This window comes from Tursiops truncatus, chromosome 7 (genome assembly GCF_011762595.2).
Source record: "Tursiops truncatus isolate mTurTru1 chromosome 7, mTurTru1.mat.Y, whole genome shotgun sequence".
Classification (NCBI taxonomy): Eukaryota; Metazoa; Chordata; class Mammalia; order Artiodactyla; family Delphinidae; genus Tursiops; species Tursiops truncatus.
This window is the reverse complement of record NC_047040.1, coordinates 98,173,496-98,194,342: the sequence shown is the minus strand read 5'-3', so window position 1 is coordinate 98,194,342 and position 20,847 is coordinate 98,173,496. Positions and strand designations below refer to the sequence as shown.

General features: G+C 38.3%; 1 pseudogene; it reads right to left on the bottom strand.

Annotated features, from left to right (window-relative positions):
* Positions 1–16,110: 16,110 nt before the first annotated feature.
* LOC101336515 (HAUS augmin-like complex subunit 6) lies at positions 16,111–19,026 on the bottom strand (annotated as a pseudogene).
* Between the last annotated feature and the right edge of the window lie 1,821 nt (positions 19,027–20,847).

The following is a 20,847-nucleotide window of genomic DNA, read 5'->3' as shown; positions in this document are numbered from 1 at the left end:
AGTTTTGGAGTGCGGTTTATGGTGAGTGGTTAGTTCAGGCAATTTTCACCTGGAAATCTGTCATTTCTGAAGTCCTACCAAAATTTTCATTCCCTAAGAAATAACTGATTTGCCTGGAAATCTAGCATATAGGAATTGAAAAAGGCAGATTTTTTTGCATGAGATCTTGTCTAAGTCAATTCCATGAGCACCCGTAATTTTTTTTTTCTAATTGCAACTGCACCTCAACACTTCTCATGCTCTGCTGAAATCCTGGTTGAAAGGGAATTTGAGGATATCAGGGCATGTGGGAGTCCTACCCTGCTGAGCAACTGAGCATGACTAACCAAGGAAGCAGGGAAGAGAGACACTAGGTAGAACAAGGAAGTCCTATGAGCTACACCTCTGTGGACAGGCATTGGCAGAGGGGCATGCCATTCTTCGACTTGGCAGATGGTGAAAGGGAGACTCAGGGATTTGAGGAAGGAAGAGAGTTGGAGCATAACTGGGGCAAGATTTAAAACACAGTCAAGTCACATGCTTAGTTGCTTCACCCACATCACAGTAGCTTTATGTTTTGTGACTCAGTTTTGCCTGATACAAAGCATTATGAAGGTGACCCAACCCATTCAGGCCAAACTGAAGGGGGTAGGGCTTTCTAGAAAGTCTTAAAAGCCTAAACAATAGATGCCCATCAAATAGACTAACAAAACAAATGCTGATAAAGAAAGTGGGCATTAAGAAGACAGAGGACAAGGGAATGGAGATTAAACACATTTGCAGATTGAAGAACTGGCTTTAGAAAAGACGTCTGCAGGACACCAGCAGGCATCTTAAGACCTCACCTTAGATTTACAGACTTGCAGAAATAGGCAGAGGTGACATGTCCAAATGACCATCATTATTACTATTAATTTTTCTTGTTACTCCCTTCCTTTTATTCCTGGTATGGCCTGAGAAATATGGGTGCGTGGTTGTCACAACAGGACTGTGGGACATGATTGATGAGAAGACACCAACAGGCACAGTCAAAGATGCAAATAGTCTTTATAAACTAGCATAAGTAAACTGATGGAGATAGTTGACAGAGAACAACACAGCATGCTCCCAGATGAGAGGACAAGAGCCCCAGGGTTGCAAGTCTCCTGTAAGGTGCAGGTTCTGAACCACACGTGGTGTGAACATTTCACCAAGTACAAGAAGCTCACAACTACCGCTCACATGGTGTTGGTGGAGTGAGGGAGGAGGGGATTCTTTATACTCTCCTGTTCAGTCCCCATATTCATCTTCCCATTTTCTTCATCTGGAGATTCTTGTTCAGTCTGCCTATTCGCCACATGCAAGGAATAGCTACAAACCCACCCTGGTGTGCATTTGACTGGGCAAATCCAAGACCTTCTTCAAATGCATAGCATCACTTAAGAGGTCCAAGGATCAGGCTTGTTTCAGGTCCATTTCTGTAGAGGACATGATGTACTTGTTCATTCTAAATAGCTAAAGTTGGGGTTTCCAAACCTGGCTAGTCTGCAAATGGTGACTTCTGGGAAATGTTCTGTTTGAAGATATCCTTAGAAGTTTCATCCAATTTCACTTTGATTGCTTTCAGGCCTTGGCTGATTTTTAATGTCCCCAGCTGATCTAAGCAAGCTGGCAAGTGGAAGCCTAATTATAGCATCTACTTTTGACCACTATAAAGGATGCAGCAGCAGCCAGAGCTGCTAGGCTCAGCCAGAGCAGAGCTAATAAAAGAGCCCTAGACCATGGCCCCCAGGATGCTCAGGTTGTGAGGACCCTTATTTAACACCTAAAAGAAACTCTGCAGAGTGATGATGGCAAAAACATATATAATAAAAACAGTACACTGAATTCAGCAGAGCTTTAAATTAATTTACTGAGCTAAAAAGCATTCATGTGCATATTGATAAATACTGCATATGTGAGACATGTCATTTATTTAATCTACAGTAATGCTTAGTGTATATATTCATATTTGGGGTCTGTGACTAAAGTTTTAAAATCATACTACTTGATTAAAAGTCCAACGACCCAAGTTCTAGTTCTGGCACCGATGCTACTAGCAAAGAAGCAAGTTTAGCAGCTTCACAGCTCTGGAGTGACTCCCCTTTCTTCATCTATAAATAAAATAAGGCAGTTGGACATTTGTCCAAGTTTTTTCCTGAAGTTTCTCACCAGCATCACCTGGTGAAACTTATTGAAAAGTGGACTTTTTTGGACTTATCCCAGACTTGGATTGGGAATCTCTAGGGAAGGAACCCAGAATACTTCACTTGTAGAAAGTTACCCCAGTGACAAAGAAATACACTAACATTTAGAACCATTTGTTCCGGTAGTTTCTGAGGCCCTCTGTTTTTGACATCACATGGAGACAAGGACAAAGCGACCATCTCTATCTACCTCTACTGGCTCTAAGAAAAAGGTAAATTTTTTAAAAATTTATTTTATTTATTTTTGGCTGCGTTGGGTCTTCGTTGCTGTGTGTGGGCTTCTCTTGTTGTGGAGCATAGGCTCTAGGCATGCGGGCTTCTGTAGTTGTGGCTTGCAGGCTCAGTAGTTGTGGCGCACGGGCTTCGTTACTCCACGGCATATGGGATCTTCCGGACCAGAGCTCGAACCCGTGTCCCCTGCATTGGCAGGAGGATTCTTAACCACTGAGCCACCAGGGAAGCCCCAAAAAGGTAAACTTTTTAAAAAATTTTTATTGGAGTATAGTTGCTTTACAAGGTTGTGTTAGTTTCTGCTGTACAGCAAAGTGAATCAGCCATATGTATACATATATCCCCTCTTTTTTGGATTTCCTTCCCATTTAGGTCACCACAAACCATTGAATAGAGTTCCCTGTGCTACCCAGTAGGTTCTCATTAGTTATCTAATTAGTTTTATATATAATAGTGTATATAAGGAGGGGGGGTGGGATGAATTGGGAGATTGTATAAAAATTGCGTAAAAGGTAAATTTTTAAAAGGTAAATTCAATTTGGTCTGAATGGGTTAAATCACCTTCATAGTGCTTTACATTGGGCAACTGAGTCATAAAACATAGATAAAACGAGATCAGTGAAGGAGCTCAACATTTTGAGTCAAGAAGACAGATTTAAATCCTGCCTTAGTTATGTTCTAACCCTCTTCCTTCCTCAAATCCCTGAGCTTCCATTTCTCTGTGTGTCAATAGTGTATGGTGATAATAATGCCAACATGGAAGCAACCTAAGTGTCCATCAACAGATGAATGGATAAAGAAGATGTGGTACATACATACAATGGAATACTACTCAGCCATAAAAAGAGTGAAATAATGCCATTTGCAGCAACATGGATGGACCTAGAGATTATTATATTAAGTGAAGTCAGACTGAGAAAGACAAATATCTTAACACTTATATGTGGAATCTAAAAACTGATGTAAATGAACTTATTTACAGAACAGAAGTAGACTCACAGACAAAGAAAAGAAATTTATCATTACCAAAGGGGAAAGGGGGGAAGGGATAAATTAGGATTTTGGAATTAACATATACACACTACTATATATAAAACAGATAAACAGCAAAGACCTATTGTATAGCACAGGGAGCTATGTTCAGTATTTTGTAATAGCCTATAATGGAAAAGAATCTGAAAAAGAAGATGTGTGTGTATGTGTATATAACTGAATCACTTTGCTGTACACCTGAAATTAACACTGTAAATTAACTATACCTCAGTTTTAAAAAATAGTTTTAAAAAAGTGTATAATGATGACAATGCCTATATCGAGAGTATGATTGCAAAAGTTTCTATAAAAAAGAGTTTAGGAGGGGCAACCTGGTAGGAAGTGCAGGGTCGGAAGTGAGATAGGGGATTGGTCTTGAAAACTCATTAGCTTCTCAAGGTCTATTCGATGTGGCTTTGGTAGAAGTGGGAGTGGGGAGGAACTGATGAAGATCTACTAGCACTACTCATATGATTATTATGAGGATTAATAAGAAAATATAGATTTTACACAGCACAGTATCTGACACACAAAAAAATCAATGAATAACTGTTCTCATTACTGAGTTGGGTTCAGTGAAATTACTGGAATTTTATTCTTTTTGACTGTCAAAAATGGCAATTCCATATGGCTGCAATGTGATATAATTTAATACTGAAATCCCAATATGACATAATAAGTCCATTTCTACCAAGTTATTCAGATCCTTTTTAAGTAAGAAAAAGTGAGAGAGGTATTACTGACAATATAGTGATTTTTTCTTTTCATACTGATTTTTTAATTTTAATGAAAATTCAGAAGGCTTTACCTCAGGTCACACTATAGTCATTTTTCTGAATAATGGTAAAAGTGAGGAAGCAGGTGGAAGTTTTGATAGAAAACACCCAGGAAGAAGTCAGATGAGGGGTTTTGATGTCTTGTTCTATCATTATAACAGGCTGTCCGTCTTGTAGAGCATACCCTGTTTCAGTGACTTTAATTATGACCTGAAACTCTCCTGATCAGGTGTTAATGTGGCTCACAGACTCCATTTCGTGCTTAAAAAAGTCACAGACTCTCTGTCTGTTCGTAACGGATTGCTCCACACTTCCTTCCCTCAGAGACCACCTTATAAACAAGATCTAGTCATATGGGGTGTGAAAATAATGGGGGCTTCCCTGGTGGCACAGTGGTTAAGAATCTGCCTGCCAATGCAGGGGACACGGGTTCGAGCCCTGGTCCAGGAATATCCCACATGCCGTGGAGCAACTAAGCCTGTGAGCCACAACTACTGAAGCCCACGTGTCACAACTACTGAAGCTTGCACACCAAGAGCCCATGCTCTGCAACAATAGAAGCCACTGCAATGAGAAGTCCGCGCACCACAACGAAGAGTAGCCCCCACTCGCCGCAACTAGAGAAAGCCAGTGCGCAGCAACGAAGACCCAACACAGCCAAAAATAAATAAATAAATTCGTAACAAATAAATAAATGGACCTGACTGAGCTATTAATACTACGTTACTAACCAGACGAGATATCAATCTAACTTGCTAATTTCACATTCATGTTTTATCTAACAGCTATGTGATGAATGAATCATTTTGACTTTCATATGTTTATATTTTATGTTTTTAAATTTCATGGGTGTGTATGCCTTGATTTCTTTTTTAATTTTCCTGTAAGTTCTCATAGAATACTTTGAGAACTTTCTAAATGGAAAACATATAGGTAAGATTTCCCGAGCTATAACCACTCACTTCAAATGTCTCACCCAGCAAACGTAACATTTGCCACTTCCTGAGTCCAAATACTCAGGATACTACATAAGAATATGAGAACCAAGGCAGAGAAATACACGCCTAAATATTTCATCAGAATCCCAGAATCACAAAGAATCCAGGTTTGGCTAAATGCAACCATGATCATCACTCTTGGTCAATAATAAGCCATTAACTCAAGCATTGTAGCTCTCCGGTGACAGAGGAAAGCAGAGGAAAAAAGTATTATTTTAAAATTAGATTTGGTAAGGATTTTCTTGTGTATTTCATGTTTACTTTGTTGCTGCTTTTTGTTTAGTTGAAAGAGGATGAAGGAAGAGAGAATTTTTCTATCTGAACTTTTCTCCACCTCCATCCCTGACTTGATCTCTGGGTCACCCTGGGGAACCCGTATGACACTATTTCGTTGTCTATCAGTGTGTGATGTAAGTGAAAAAAGAATGTTGAGAACTAAGAACAATGGACATGGGACAGTGATTGTAGCTCTTAAATTTCCTTTGATTTGATTCAGCTTGACATAAGAAACAAACAAATAAATAACCAAACCAAACAAACAAAAAACCCATGTCATTTCCAGTTCTGGTTCAGCTTCTGACATGAGACTGGGAAACTGAGAGAGCAAAAACCCTGAAAAGGGTGGGAGAAGCATACTCTAGCCAAGCTAACACTGCCCAGAAACCATAAAGACAATGAAGTGAAAATCTTGGCACCTTTGGAGACTGAAAGGGAAATGCATTGAGGATGGTCTTATAGAGAACATGGGGCTTGGGTTCATCACAGCCACTAATCTAATTTATATCTCTACAGATCTGCCAGTTCTGGGCCTTTCATATAAATGAAGTCATACAATATACTGTCTTTTTTGACTGGCTTCTTTCACAGTAGGATTCAGGATGCTGGAGAAGCCGTAGGTAAACTACAACCAGAGGGCCAAATCTGGCCACATACATTTGAGATTTTGGGGTTTTCTTTTAGCTCAACTGAGATCTAACTGACAAAACTGTAAAATATTTAAAGTGTGCAACATCATGATTTGATATACATATGCATTGTGAAAAGATGTCCACCATGAGTTAATTAACATGTCCATCACCGAACATATTTATACTCTTTTAAAAAAAACACTTAAATTTGACTCTCTTATCAAATTTCAGTTATACAACACAATATTATTGACTATAGTCACCATGCTATATATTAGATTCTCAGACTTTATTCATCTTATAACTGAAAGCTTATACCCATTTACCAGTCTCTTCCTATTTTTCCCACCTCTCAGCGTCTGGAAACCACCATCTTCTCTCTGCTTCTCTGTGTTTGACTTTTTTTTGATTTTGGGGTTTTTTTTAGATTCCACATATAGGTGATACCATGCAGAATTTGTCTTTCTCTTTCCAATAGTTCATTGGTAGTATATAGAGATGCAACTGATTTTTATATAATGATTCTAGAACCTGCAGTTTTACTGAAATTGTTTATTACTTCTAATACATTTTTATTGGAGTCTTTAGGGCTTCTAAATATATATAATATCATGTCATTTCTAAACAGAGATAATTTTACTTCTTCCTTTCTGATTTAGATGCATTTTATTTCTTTTCCTTGCCTAATTGCTCTGGCTAGGACTTCCAGTACTATGTTGAATGAAAGTGGTGAGAATGAACATCTTTGTCTTGTTTCTGATCTTAGAGGAAAAGATTTCTCCTTTTCACTATTGAGTATGATATTAGCTATACGTTTGTCAGATATGGCCTTTATTATGTTGAGGCACATTCCTTTTATACTTAGTTTGTTTAGAGGTTTTATCACTAAAAGATGTTGACTTTTGTCAAATGCTTTTTCTGCATCTATTGAGATGATCACATGATTTTTACCCTTCATTTTGTTAATGTGGTATATCTCATATTGATCTGTGGATGCTGAACAATCCTTACGTCATATCCCTGGAATAAATCCCATTTGATCATAGTGTACTGTCACAGTCCTTTAATGTACTTTTAAATTTGTTTTGCTAATATTGTGTTGAGGACTTTCGCATCTATGTTTAGCATCTATGTCTGCTAATATTTTGTTGAGGACTTTTGCATCCGGCATACTGGCCTGTAGTATTCTTTTCTTGTGGTGTCCTTGCCTGATTTTGGTTATCAGGGTAATGCTGGTCTCATAAAATGAATTTGGAAGTATTCCCTCCTCTTCTGTTTTTTTGGAAGACTTTGAGAAAAATTAGTATTAATTCTTTAAACGTTTGGTAGAATTCAGCATTAAATCCATCTTGTTCTGAAATTTTCTTTGTTGGGCAGTTTTTGATTATTGATTCAATCTCCCTGAAAGTAACTGGTTTGTTCAGGTTTTCTATTTCTTCATGCTTTGGTCTTGGTAGATTGTATGTTTCTAGGACTTTATCCATTTACTCTAGGCTATCTAATTTGTTGGTTTATAACTGTTCCCGGTAGTTTCTTATAATTCTTAATATTTCAGTGTTAGCAGTTCTAATGTCTCCTCATTCATTTCTGATTTTATTTATTTGAGTCCTTTCTCTTTTTTTTTTAGTCTAGCTAAAGGTTTGTCACTTTTGCTTACCTTTAAAAAAAAAAAACAGTTCTTAGTTTTATTGTCTTTTTAGTTTCTACTTCATCTTTTTCTGATCTGATCTTTAGCTATTTTTTTCTCCCGCTAAATTTGGGTTTAGTTTGTTCCTTTCTAGTTTCTTGAGGTGTAAAATTACGTTGTTCAATTCAGACTTGTTTTTCTTGGAAACTATGTATTCAGGCTCCTTTCAGGGAAAGAGTGGAAAATAGGCACTTTTGCCTTCTCTCTTTGCACTGAGCCCTGGGGGATAGCCACAAGGGCTGTTCAGGTCCCCATTGAGAACTACTTCTTTATATGCTATAGTCTTGTGGGTCTTGTGGATGCTGGCTCCACTGGCTTTCAGAGCAAGGGGTCCATCCCTCAGATGTCAGCCTTAAAGGTTATCAGCACTATATGTGTGGCCCAAACACTTCACTCTTCGGGGAGAAGCTGGGATTTAGCAGTTCCGTCTTGATTGTATGGTGTTGTGCTGGGGTGGGATTGTTCTCAGCCTTTCTTACCTGTCTTGATGTGGATATTTTCTTACTCTCCACATGTACAGGAGACATTCATCTCATTTCTGGATTTCTTTCAGAAGGAATTGCTTCATGGGTAGCTGTACATTCAATGCATCCATGAAAGGGGGGAAGTTCAGGAGCCTCCTGTATCACCTTCTTGGTCCTTCCCTCCACACCCATTTGTTTGCATGTTATCTATGGTTGCTTTCATTCAACAACAGCAGAATTGAATTGAATTAAGTAGTTGCAACAGAGAACATATGGCTCACAAAACTGAAAATATTTACTATCTGACCCTTTACAGAAAAAATTTGCTGATCTCTGGACTGTAGTAATTCAAAAGGAAGGGAAGAATATCACAACAGAAGCAGGAAATTATGAATAAGCATAATACATTAGCGGGCAGAAAGGACATCAATCTGCTCTAAGCAGGATACCCTGAAAGTAGTGAGTGGGGGAAGGAAAGTATCAGGTTGGAAAGTCCACATTATAAGTATAAATAGTCTTGATTACCAGATGAAAGTGTTTTCACTTCTTTCTGTATGTAGAAAAACAAGCCATTTGAAGGGTCTTTCCTTAGTATTATGAGGTTGTTATTTTAATTTAGCAGTTATATAAGATAAACTAAATAGGAAATCCCCAGAAAAACTTACCTTCAGGATGCATCATACAGAAGACTGGAAATGGACCAACTCAGGTAAAAACTAGGATTCCCTGATACTCCATTCCCTTATACTCCATTCCCTTATACTCTAGTTCAAAGATTGCCTCTTCTCCGTAAGAGTGAACCATTTATCGATATTTTTTTCCAAAGTGAACCACTTAGATTTTCTTACTCCAAGCATTTTTCCTCTCCTTCCTTGTTTTTTCTACTTTCCCCCCTTAACTTACTGCGTATATAGCTCTGCCAGCTTGGATCAATTCTTAAAGCCTCAGAAGAGACATCTCTTGCTGAAGCTGGATTTGCTGCTCAGCGGCAGCCTGAAAGTTAATAATGGGACCCTATCACCAAATAATAACCGTTACTTTCCTCCTAATGTCCCTGAAGCATTATTAAAATGTAGCACTATAGCCCCTTATAGGCAATTTACCTCTGTAAAAGGTCATCTGCAAGTACAGTACTTAAAAATATGCCACAAGGAGCTGTGAGATTACGTGCTGAACCATTCACCACCCAGCATAAGTCTTACATCAAATGGTCGCATTTTAAATGTATCCGCTCTCTCTTACACATGGCAATGGAATCTTCTCTGGTACATGTTCATTCACAGCAGAACACATCCCATCTCTCTCAGTTTTCTAAACGTTTTGAGCATTCCTTGGGCTTAGGGATGCTAACAAATCAAACGCTTAGGCAAGTGAGCTTTACCTTCAATGAGTCTTACCACTCTTTTCCGTGACCTGAAAGATACCAAGGGTCTTCATGCTTCCCACAGACTATCCATAACCCCCTACTTCAACCACATTTTAGCTTTCTTTTCTCAACAGTATCTTATGCTCTAGACTTTACTCAATTTCTGCTTCTCCCAAAAGACTGACACATCGAGGAAGTTCCAGTTTACACTCTCCGTATTAGTCAGCTTGGTCAGCTTTAACAAAATATTATAGACTAGATGGTTTAACAGCAGAAAGTGATTTCTCACAGCTCTGGAGGCTGGGAAGTCCAAGGTCAAGGACACAATCAAGCAAAAAATATAAAGGAACTAACACAGGGAGAAGAAAGTTGTTGAGATAAGAAGATTAAAATGATTTTTTAAAATATCAGTGGACTAATAATAGAAAATATTCCATCCATGAAGCAAGAACAGGATATTCTAAGAAAGAAAATTCAGAGAACAAATTAAAACAACTCATAAATTAAAAGCACGCTAGGAATCAAGAGTTTCAGAAAAAAGATAAAATATATGCTTGAAGAAATCTCCAGGAAGTAGAGCATAAACAAAAGAGATAAAAATGAGAAAGTAAAGATAAGAAAGCTGAAGGTCCAACCCAGAAAAACAAATTGAAATTAAAAGAGTTCTTGGAAGAGAAAAGAGAGGAAAAGGACAGGAAGAATCATGAATAAACTAGTTTAAGAAAACTTCTAAAAAACTGAAGGATAGTTTTTCCAGGTTGAAAAGTCCTACAAGAATCCAGCAAAATGCCTAATAATACAGAAGGCATAATATTGTAAAAATTCACTTCACTGGTGTGTTGGAATACCAGTTGATGGTGTATTAAATTAAGAATATTCAGATTACGACCTGCTGAATGGGGAGGAACAACGCACCCACCCACCCATGGGCCAGCAGGTAGCTCCCCCCTCAGCATCCCAGCTCCCACCTCGGAAAAGTGAAAACTCAGGGGTTGTTTTGATTAAAGACCCAGAACATTCACACAAAGGACATAAAGTCAAAGATTTATTACTTACAGATCCCACAAAGAGGAGAGGGGGGATGCAATGAGCTGGGGGAAGGGCAATCCTCCATCCCGGGTCACAAGCAAGTAAGAGATGGCAGGGTACCAAGCCCCTATTATTTATATGGTGGTTGGGACAGAGGTCACTAATTTTTCATCGGCTCAACTGTAAGTGGTTATTTTAAAAGATGCCCTGGGAAAAGCAATGGCAGAGCTTGTGATAGAAATCCTAAGCTCAGGTTCTTCCTAAATGTCTAGACTCTGGGCGTGAGCAGGATAGTCATACATACATGTAGAACACCTAGGCAGCAACTCAAAAGAGCTATTTTCTCATTACCGTTTGGAGATAGTAGAAGATATTTAACTACCCCAGTTAGAAGAAAAATAGTCTTCAGATTTCTGAAAAGCAACACTGAAACCTGTATCAATGCCTTCACAGTTCTGAAGAAAAACAATTTCCAACATAGAATCCAATACCCAGGCAGACTACCAATCAAGAATAAGAATACCCTGAAAATATTTTCAAATCAATCAGTTCTCAAGCTATTAACCTCCCACAAATTTCTTTCATAGAAAGCTATGAGGAGATTTTTTTTTCCCCCAAAATGAAGAAGTAAACTAGGACAGAATACTTTATGGGACATAAGAAACAAGAGATAACAATACAAGAGAGAAGCAGAGAACCACCAGGATGATGGTGAAGAGGGTTCCCAGTATAACTGCTATGCACCAAATGCAGAGTGTAATGAGTTCAGATTGAAGCAAGTTCCAAAATTTGTGGCCAGGAACAGTGCAGGGCCCCAAATTTACAGCCAGCTTTTCCTCCAGAGTGAAGTGTTAAGCATACTAAAATTAAGAGAACAATCACTTTTATTGGTGGCATCCATCACGGTGACAGTGTATGGCTAAGACTAAATGACAAGACAATAAAGAAATATGTTCCTATCAGAATGCTTACATCAAAGCCTGTTTTCTCTGTTTTAATCAATGTCCTGGCAAGAGCTATCTCCATCCTATAAACTACAATGCAGAATAAAGCACAAATCTGCTTTAACAAAAGGAATTCTCCTATGTACAGAGTAGCTTATATATACATGGAATATTTCTGAAGGATTCTTTTTTTTTTTTTGATACTGAATGTTTATTCAAGACTAGTATGCAAAACATTTACAAACAGTCCCATGGAGGACTCACAAATATTTTAAATTCAGGATGTGGATTTAACATTCACAGTGCATAAGGCGAAAGGTGTATCAACTATGTATCTGCAACTTCATGTGAAAGAGAATTTTACTTTAGCAAATACTTCCTTTACATAGAGGAAAATGTCCTTAAACATATCTACTTTAATTTTAGTACACTCAGAGTAGGGAAAAAAACAGTGTTTCCTTTTATACAGGTCTCAAGAATTAAATAAAATTGACTCCATAGATCATGGTTAAGAAACACATGGTAAAGAATGGTTTCAAAATACTTATATTTTTGTTTTCAATTAAACTCCCCCAAATTGATTTTCTTTAACAACAGAGTCTTTATTCCACTTGATAACAATTTTCATGTTAAGCGATATTATATGCTTGTCCTCTTTAAACATTTAAAACCATTAGGACATAGAGGCATTATCTAAAGTTTCAAACTGATAGAGAAGTCAGTTTACACACCTTCATCTTATGAATAGTGAATAAAACAAGGTACATTCTGCTGTGAATGTAATGAGAAAAAGTACTCTTAGCAATAAAGTAGCCCTCCCTCTTTACCATTACTTTAATTCCATCACACAGAAGGCAAAGAAAACAATTCCAATACTTCAATATCTGCTAAGGATGATCTATGGCCCTTGGAGTATATGTATGCGTGGACACACCCCACATGCACATCTACGTAAGTATGTCTGTCTGTATGTATTTAATCAATACAACTGGAGGAATTACATACAACCATGAAAAAATACAATAAAAGCAATAAATGAAAAATACTAAGTGAATAAAAGTTAACATAAGCCATAGGAGATTTCAGAGAAGGGACAGGCCCATGGATAAGAGATTAAGACTTCAAGGTGAAAGTGACATTTGTTCTAAACCCTAAAGGACAACTATAACTGTGAAAAGCTGGGAGATGAAGGTAGGATATTCCAGCTTCAGAACTGTGAATTAAGATTTTTAAAGACGCATGCTCACCAAAGCACTCCGAAAGAAAAAAATGGAAGAGCATAAGTGGAAGGGGGAAAAGAGGAATCTATGGAGGAGACCTTATATCCCTTAACTTTGAACTCTATTCTGGAATTACCAATGAACTATTAATGGAATTTTAAACCAAGAAGTGATATGATCAAAGCAGTCCCTTAAGGTTAAAAGGCAGGTATGCAGGCAATACTGGATAAGGAAGAGGCTGAAGGTAGTAAGTCATAATCAGAATGGTTTAGGAGAAAGTGACAGATTTAATATACTTTTGTTTATACTACTGGCATACAAAGGACAGGGAAAAATGCCAAAAACTCTCAGCCTATCACAGGTATGACTCACTTAACAACAATGTGGTTTTTGTAAATCCATTAATACCCAGAGATATTTTGATCTTTTGATTCTCAGTAATTCAGGGCCCACACTTATTGGTGAACTTCAGCTTCCTTATCAGAGGGCTAAGATCTCTACAGCAGTATGTATGTAATAGTGTACCCAGCTTCTTTAAGATACCCCAGGGCTAAATGTGAATCTGTATCCCCTAGCAGTGGCTCTCAAGCTTTTTACTGAGCCTGAGAATTACCAGGGAAGCTATGTAAAATGCAGATTTCTAATCCTCATTTTAGACCTACAGAATATATGTTTTTTTAAGAGGTATCCCAGGTAATTCCTCAAGTCCACCTTAGACAAGTCATTTAAGCTCCCTAGCTTTGCTACCATTACCTGTAAAATAGGTACAATATCACTGTCTTACAGAGGTATGAGAATTAAATGATATAATATGTATTATTAAGTATCCAGGAATAGCCCTGGCACTTTGTAGATGCTAATATGATAGCTCTACCTTCTCCTTTACATGTTAATTTTGGACTTACTGATACTGGGTTTCTTAAGACTAGAGGATAGTTCCCAGTAGACTTACAGAGTCCCTATTTGTTCTATTAACTAATAAAAGAATATGGCACCTTAGGAGAAGCTTTTCTCTTCCTCTTTCTTTTCTGCTGCAAATAAGGTAGTTATATGTGCTTTTCTTCTGTCTTTTCTTACATAAAAAGACTGGCCTTCAAACTTGGATCAAACAAGCAACACAGAGAAAGTAGGCCAAAATGAGTGAAGAAAGATGAACTGTTAGGCCCATCCACTTCCAGAACTCCTCCCTTCAACTTTTCTCCTCTTCTTGCCAGTTTCCTGGCAAATTGAACAAGGTTGTGATGGTTAAGAGTTGGGGCTAGACACAGGGGTGCTGTAGGTGCTATCACCCTTCCAGCATGTGCTTAACCTCCTGGTTTGCAGAGGGCAATGGCATGTATTCACTTGGATGCTAAAGACAAGCCCTTTTCTTGGCAAGGGGATCTGACTACATGAGGCAGGACACTGTACAAGAGGCCTCACATCTGACTCTCATTTAGAGTCCAGAAGGCCCACTCCTTCAGCCATATCCTACATCCTGGCCTTTTAGTTACTTCTAGAAGGTCTTGTTGGTATATTAAGAAAGGAAAATAGGGTCAAATCCTAGCTTCATCACCGACTTAGCTGTGGAACACTGAACAAGTTATTTAAGCCCAAATTCAATTTTCTCAAGTTAATTTGAAGCTGTTCTGTAGGCAGTGGGTAACTGATGGTTTTTGAGGAGGAAGGTAACAAACAAAATTAGCTCCCTTAACCTGCTGTATAGCACAGGGAGCTCAGCTCAGAGCTCTGTGATGGCCCAGTTGGGTGGGATGGCGGGGGGGGGGGCGGGGGGGGGAGGAGGGAGGGAGGTCCAAGAGGGAGGGGATGTGTGTATGCGCATGGCTGATTCACTTCACAGTGCAGCAGAAACCAACACAACATTGCAAAGCAACTATACTCCAATAAAAAATTAAAAAAAAAAATAGCTCCCTTCTCCCAAAACAGTGCCCCTCCAAAAAAAACCAAACACAGACTAATTTTTTAATTTACATTTTTTCTGTAAAAATAAAAAACTAGAGTTAAATTCTCAAAGTCTAAATTAGACTAAATATAAAACTGCTATACAACCCACTGAAAGGATTTATAGTTAGCATCCCTCAAAAGTATCTAGTCATCTTCCACCTTTTTCCTTTTTCCTAAATTCATTCTGCTCCAGTCTTCACTATCATCACATGCACTTTATTCCATCAAACATCATTTTTCAGGATCAACCTACGTGAATAATCATTAAGCCTCTTTAGAGCTTTCCCAAACTTAAACTTTGTCATTTTGATTATACACCCCAAAGCATTACTTTCCTCACTTTTTTTGTTTAGTACCAGAATGTTCTAAAAAAGAAACAATAAAAGTTGTTTATTTCCCTAAAAAGAAAGATCAGTATATCCAATGGCTATTAAGTTAACCACTTAATAAAACACATCAAAAACTACTCATCCTTATGTTATTAACTGAAACTAGAACATAATGAATTAGTTAACCTAATACTTTGCCATTTATTTCATGCTTACAAGATTACGCACAACCTAAGTGTCCATCATCGGATGAATGGATAAAGAAGATGTGGCACATATATACAATGGAATATTACTCAGCCATAAAAAGAAACAAAATTGAGCTACTTGTAATCAGGTGGATTGACCTAGAGTCTGTCACACAGAGTGAAGTAAGTCAGAAAGAGAAAGACAAATACCATATGCTAACACATATATATGGAATTTAAGAAAAAAAAATGTCATGAAGAACCTAGGGGTAAGACAGGAATAAAGACACAGACCTACTAGAGAATGGACTTGAGGACACAGGGAGGGAGAAGGGTAAGCTGGGATGAAGTGAGAGAGTGGCATGGACATATATACACTACCAAACGTAAAACAGATAGCTAGTGGGAAGCAGCCGCATAGCACAGGGAGATCAGCTCGGTGCTTTGTGACCACCTGGAGGGGAGGGATAGGGAGGGTGGGAGGGAGGGAGACGCAAGAGGGAAGAGATATGGGAACATATGTATATGTACAACTGATTCACTTTGCTATAAAGCAGAAACTAACAACAACAAAAAAGAAATCAAAATGGCTTCTCGTAACTTGTTTGCTTTCGAAATACTTCACATTTCAACCCCATATCCATACAAAGAGAGAAAATCCAAACATACTCTCCTTACCTAAAATCAGCAGAGAAGGCTAAAAAGCATTATTTAGGACTTCTTTAGACCTTGAAAAACAGTTACACTCCCAATGTGTATTTAAATTACAAATCAGTTTTTATCCCGTGACACTGCTTCAACTTAAGTTCATCATAGTTAAACTGACTGGGCTACTGCTTCATCTTTCAAGTCAGATGGAGATTCTTTTGCATCAAGGCTCGTATTCAAGATTTCTTCTTCAGCAAAACTGACTGTTAAATTAGGTAGAAGTTCTCCAAGACTACATGGTATTGTGGTTCTCAATCTTTGTTCCACTGGAGAAAACCTAATTAGTGGTGAAAGAGACCGTTTTCTTTCATTAAGGGACATGCGTGAAGATGGTTTTGTATAGTCAGTGTGCAAATCATGAGTGCCCAAACAGTTAAGCATATCATCAGTTTGCATGTATTGGGAAGTAAGGCTTAATTCAGGTTTGTCTTTCAACTGTTTCAGGATTAGAGAGGCAAATTTCTTCCCTTTGCTTGGACAGAGATTTCTTCAGAGCTTCATATCCACTGCAAGTAGCCTGTAAACTGAAGTCTGATTCTGGAGTAGTTTGTCTTCCTTCCACAACACCTTCTGGGAAAATGCCACTGTGCATAGGACTATTTGCTTCCAGTTTAAAACTGGCCTCTGTACTACTGGAGCTATTAAGACTTAAGTGACCAACTTCTTCTGGAAGAGTTTCATGTAATATGCCAAAATCACTATCTTTAAAACTGGAACTAATTCCACTTGATACCTGAAAAGAGTTCCATAACATACTTTTATGCATGGAAAGATCTCTGTAAAAAGCTTTCGAGTCTGATATTTTAATATACTATTCTTCACTGCTACCTATCACATCTCTCCTATTGCCTACAGCAGGGTAGAATGTCTCTATTTGGCTAGTTTCTAAAAGTTTGTTCTGTAAAGCTGTATATTCCAAATCTTGCTTACAAATTATGTCCTTATTTAACAAATCTGACAGATTTTGTTTTGTTGGTTCACCTATGTAACTGGTCACCACAGGTTTCTGAAGCACACACTTCAGGCAATCTGAAACAACTTTCTCTTCAGGCAAATGAGAATGGCTAGAATCGGACATAGTGGTTGCTGAGAAAAAACTGGCCCTGTTAAACTATTTTTGATTATGCACCACAGGTAAGGATTCTGGCAACACTTCTCTATGTTCAGTATCCATCTGAATTGGTTCTGTACTCCTGTTTTCTTCTATTTTAACAGCTTTTCTCCATGAGCTCCTAATATCACTTATCAAGTTTTCTGGAGTTCAAGGAACTTGATTCCTTGTTAAGAACAGGTTAGAAACTAGAGAGTCAATTAGTTCCTCTAACATTACTTCTTTTCCTTTAGAAGGTTGTGGTGAATCAGATAAAACTGCCCTTGCAACCTCTTCTACCAGATGATCTTGCTATTTTTGGAACGGATCACTTTTTTAGCTGGCAGAGACCCTCCAAATGCACTACTCTTTGCAATATGTGATGATGAAGAGTCTTCCACTTCAAATTCTGGTGTTTTCTTAGAAACTGTTTCATTTTTCTCTCTAGAAGATGTCAACTTCCTGTCCTTTTCAAGTAGTGTAACACTGTTTCTATCTGATGGTGAAATGAGCTGTAATAGGAAAGAAGCAGGGCTCTTGGCTAGATCACATTTAGTTTCCAGCGTATCACTTGCCCTTCTTGCAATCATTTTCCTGGATATGTTACTTAGGTGTATCTGGAAGTGAAGCAGGGTACTGCAAAAGAATACTCTTCGCGTATGCTTCTTCTGAGGCAGGATCAAACGAAAGGGGAGACACAGGTGGTAAAAGATCCACAGCTGGAGTCCAACCTTTAATTAGACTGAAAGGAGACAGGCCGAGAAATTCTTTCCAAATTTTATGCCATTCTTCTTGTTTTTCAACAATAGAATGTCTTATAGTTGTGAGATCTTCTTTTATTTTATACCTCATATGTTTCAGATCTGACAGTCTTTCTCGCTGAAATTTGGTCTCTTTTTCAAGGAAGTGAAGGTCTACTGTCAGTCTTGCTTGGTCAGCCTGACAATGTTCACATTTCATTACTTTCAAGACTTCATTTAATAACTGAATAACTGTTAAGACATTCAATTTTCCAGCCTCATAAACATTTCCTATGTGCAACTGACACATTTTTTTCTCAATTTTGTCAGGTAAGAGCCTTGGAATATTGATAGCAACATTAGTTCCATCTGAAGTATATTGGTTAACAAGACTAAGGACTGAACTAACAACTTCTCTCTCTTTTTCCAGAAACATGAATGTTTCATTCACTGAAGCCCACAAAGACCGAACCTTTTGAATTTTCTCTTGTATATTACTTTGATCATCATAGGGTTCCATTTTTTTAATTTGGTTTTGCTGTCCTATACATTCTGATCTCAAATTTCATGCTTGTTTAACTGACAATTGTGCATTTTCCTGGCATTTTCAGGTAACACAATCTTCTCTCTGCAAAATTTGTAAAAATCTGTTATGTGCTACATGGCATCTGGCAATGCACTTGTGCAAATCTTGTGGCTTTACATTAAATGTCTCTGTAAAATGTACAGAATTTTTAGAATGGGTTTTTATATTTTTTATTGCAACAAATCTTGCAGACTGATACATCAAATGAGTAAACTTAGGACCACCAGGAGAAAGAAATAGTGAACCCACAACTGGAGGAAAGCTACTTCCACATTCAGCAGAAATCTTTTTTAACCATTCACAGCAATGTTCTCGGAATTCAGTATCACTTTTTTGGTCAAATGGAGGCCAACAAAGTTTGAACACTTCTTTACTGAGAGACTGGTCAAGTGTTTGAAACAAAAAATAAGAAACTATTTGAAAGGCCTCACGGTTCAACTTGTCAAACATGTTCACTCCGAGGTGCGTGTGTGACACCATCTTTCCACAGGCTACGGTCGCCGAGCCCAGCTCGAAGCCGAGTGCCTGCAGATACATCCAGAGATGCTCCTTCTCCAAAGTGGTGACCCAGGCTGAACTCATCTTCGTGGTAGGCAGGGACCGGCAAAGGAAGAAAGCGCAGGGTCCAGCGACCAAAAGGGCCCCTCAGGCTTTTTCCCTACAGGCAGCCTGACGTGACTGCAACCCCTCCATTGCCACTGCCTGATCCTCTCTCGCCTGGAACCATTTCTCCTCAAACGGCCTCAAATGCCTCAAGTGGCCTGAGATTCTAAAGTCTCAGAGAAATAGAGCCTCTAAGGGTAGTACGGAACAGCAGCCAAAGGGAAGTCCTGAAGGATTCTTTATAAGCTGGTAGCAGTATTAGCCCCCAGGAAAAGGAACTGGAGGGCTAGAGGGGAAAAGCTGATTAAAGACTTACTTTTTACAATTTACCCTTTTGATCTTTTTAAATATTATAATATGTTCCTGTATTATACAATGACTAAATGATTAAAATAAAATATATTTCCTATTAATTATTATAAATACATACATTTTTGATTCAGTGATTTTATTTGTGGGAATTTACCCAACAAAGAAACCTAAATATGTACAAGATGACATGGGTAGGTGATTGTTCATTAAAACATTGCTTGTAATATCAAAACCTGGCAACAATACCCATAACCATTAATAGGGCAACAGTGAAATAAATGAAAATATTATATGAATATAAGTAATCTCGATAAATATCAATGAATTAAATGAATTTAACCCTAATTTCCAACAAACATATGAACAGAAGCTCAATGACAGTATAATTGGGGAAATATAAAGTAAAATATCAATGAAAGAGACTTCCATATCCATTAGATTAACAAAGTATGACAATATCATGTGTTGGTTATGATGTAGGGAAACCGAAACTCTCAAGCAGTGATTTGCCAATCTTTTGTCAGAACCTAAATATCCCCACGTTTTCAACCCATGGGGTCTACTAGTCTTCAACATGCGCTGTCCAAAAGGCCCACTCATCCTCCCATATACCCCCCCAAAAACATCTAACGTTCACTCTTTCAAGAAACCTCCCTGTGCTTCCCTGGTGGTGCAGTGGTTGAGAGTCCACCTGCCAATGCAGGGGACACAGGTTCGTGCCCCGGTCCGGGAAGATCCCACATGCCGCGGAGCGGCTGGGCCCGTGAGCCATGGCCACTAAGCCTGCGCGTCCGGAGCCTGTGCTCCGCTACGGGAGAGGCCACGGCAGGGAGAGGCCCGCGTACCGCAAAAAAAAAAAAAAAAAAAAAAAAGAAACCTCCCTGGTGTGTACAAGGTGCCTTTCTCACTGTTTGCAGCCGATGTCCACATATACAGCCCAGAATCCTGATCCCTGTTGCCCTGTCTGCTTTCTTGATCCTCTGGTGTGGGATCTTTTAGTTTCTCTCATCTTTTTCATTAGTGGAATCTACGGCATTATATCCACCAAAGTTTTTATCTGTCCACCTTCAAACACTCGTTGTCCTATGCCTTTGATTCTGCACTTTATGCTTATTGCTTACTGTTATCATTGCTATAGCAGCATGATAGTAGACTGGGCAGACAACATGTTTTTTTGGGAGATGGAGTGAGAAAGAGAAAAAAGCAAAGAGCTAACATTTATTGAGCATTAACTAAATGCCCACAACTCTATAAAATTTATTTTTTATTATTAAAAAAATATTTGAAAGGAAGGCAATATTATTTTACTCATGAGGAAACCGGTCTCGTTTTTGCTTTTTCTTAAAATTGTGTGTGTGTGTGTTTTTTTTTACTTGTGTGTGCGGAGACCAAGGAGGGTTCTGAGCAAAGACAACACTTCTCAGCATTACCAGTGAAGCACTTTTGCGGTTAGATATGATCTCCGTAACCTGACCCCCATCCCTACCC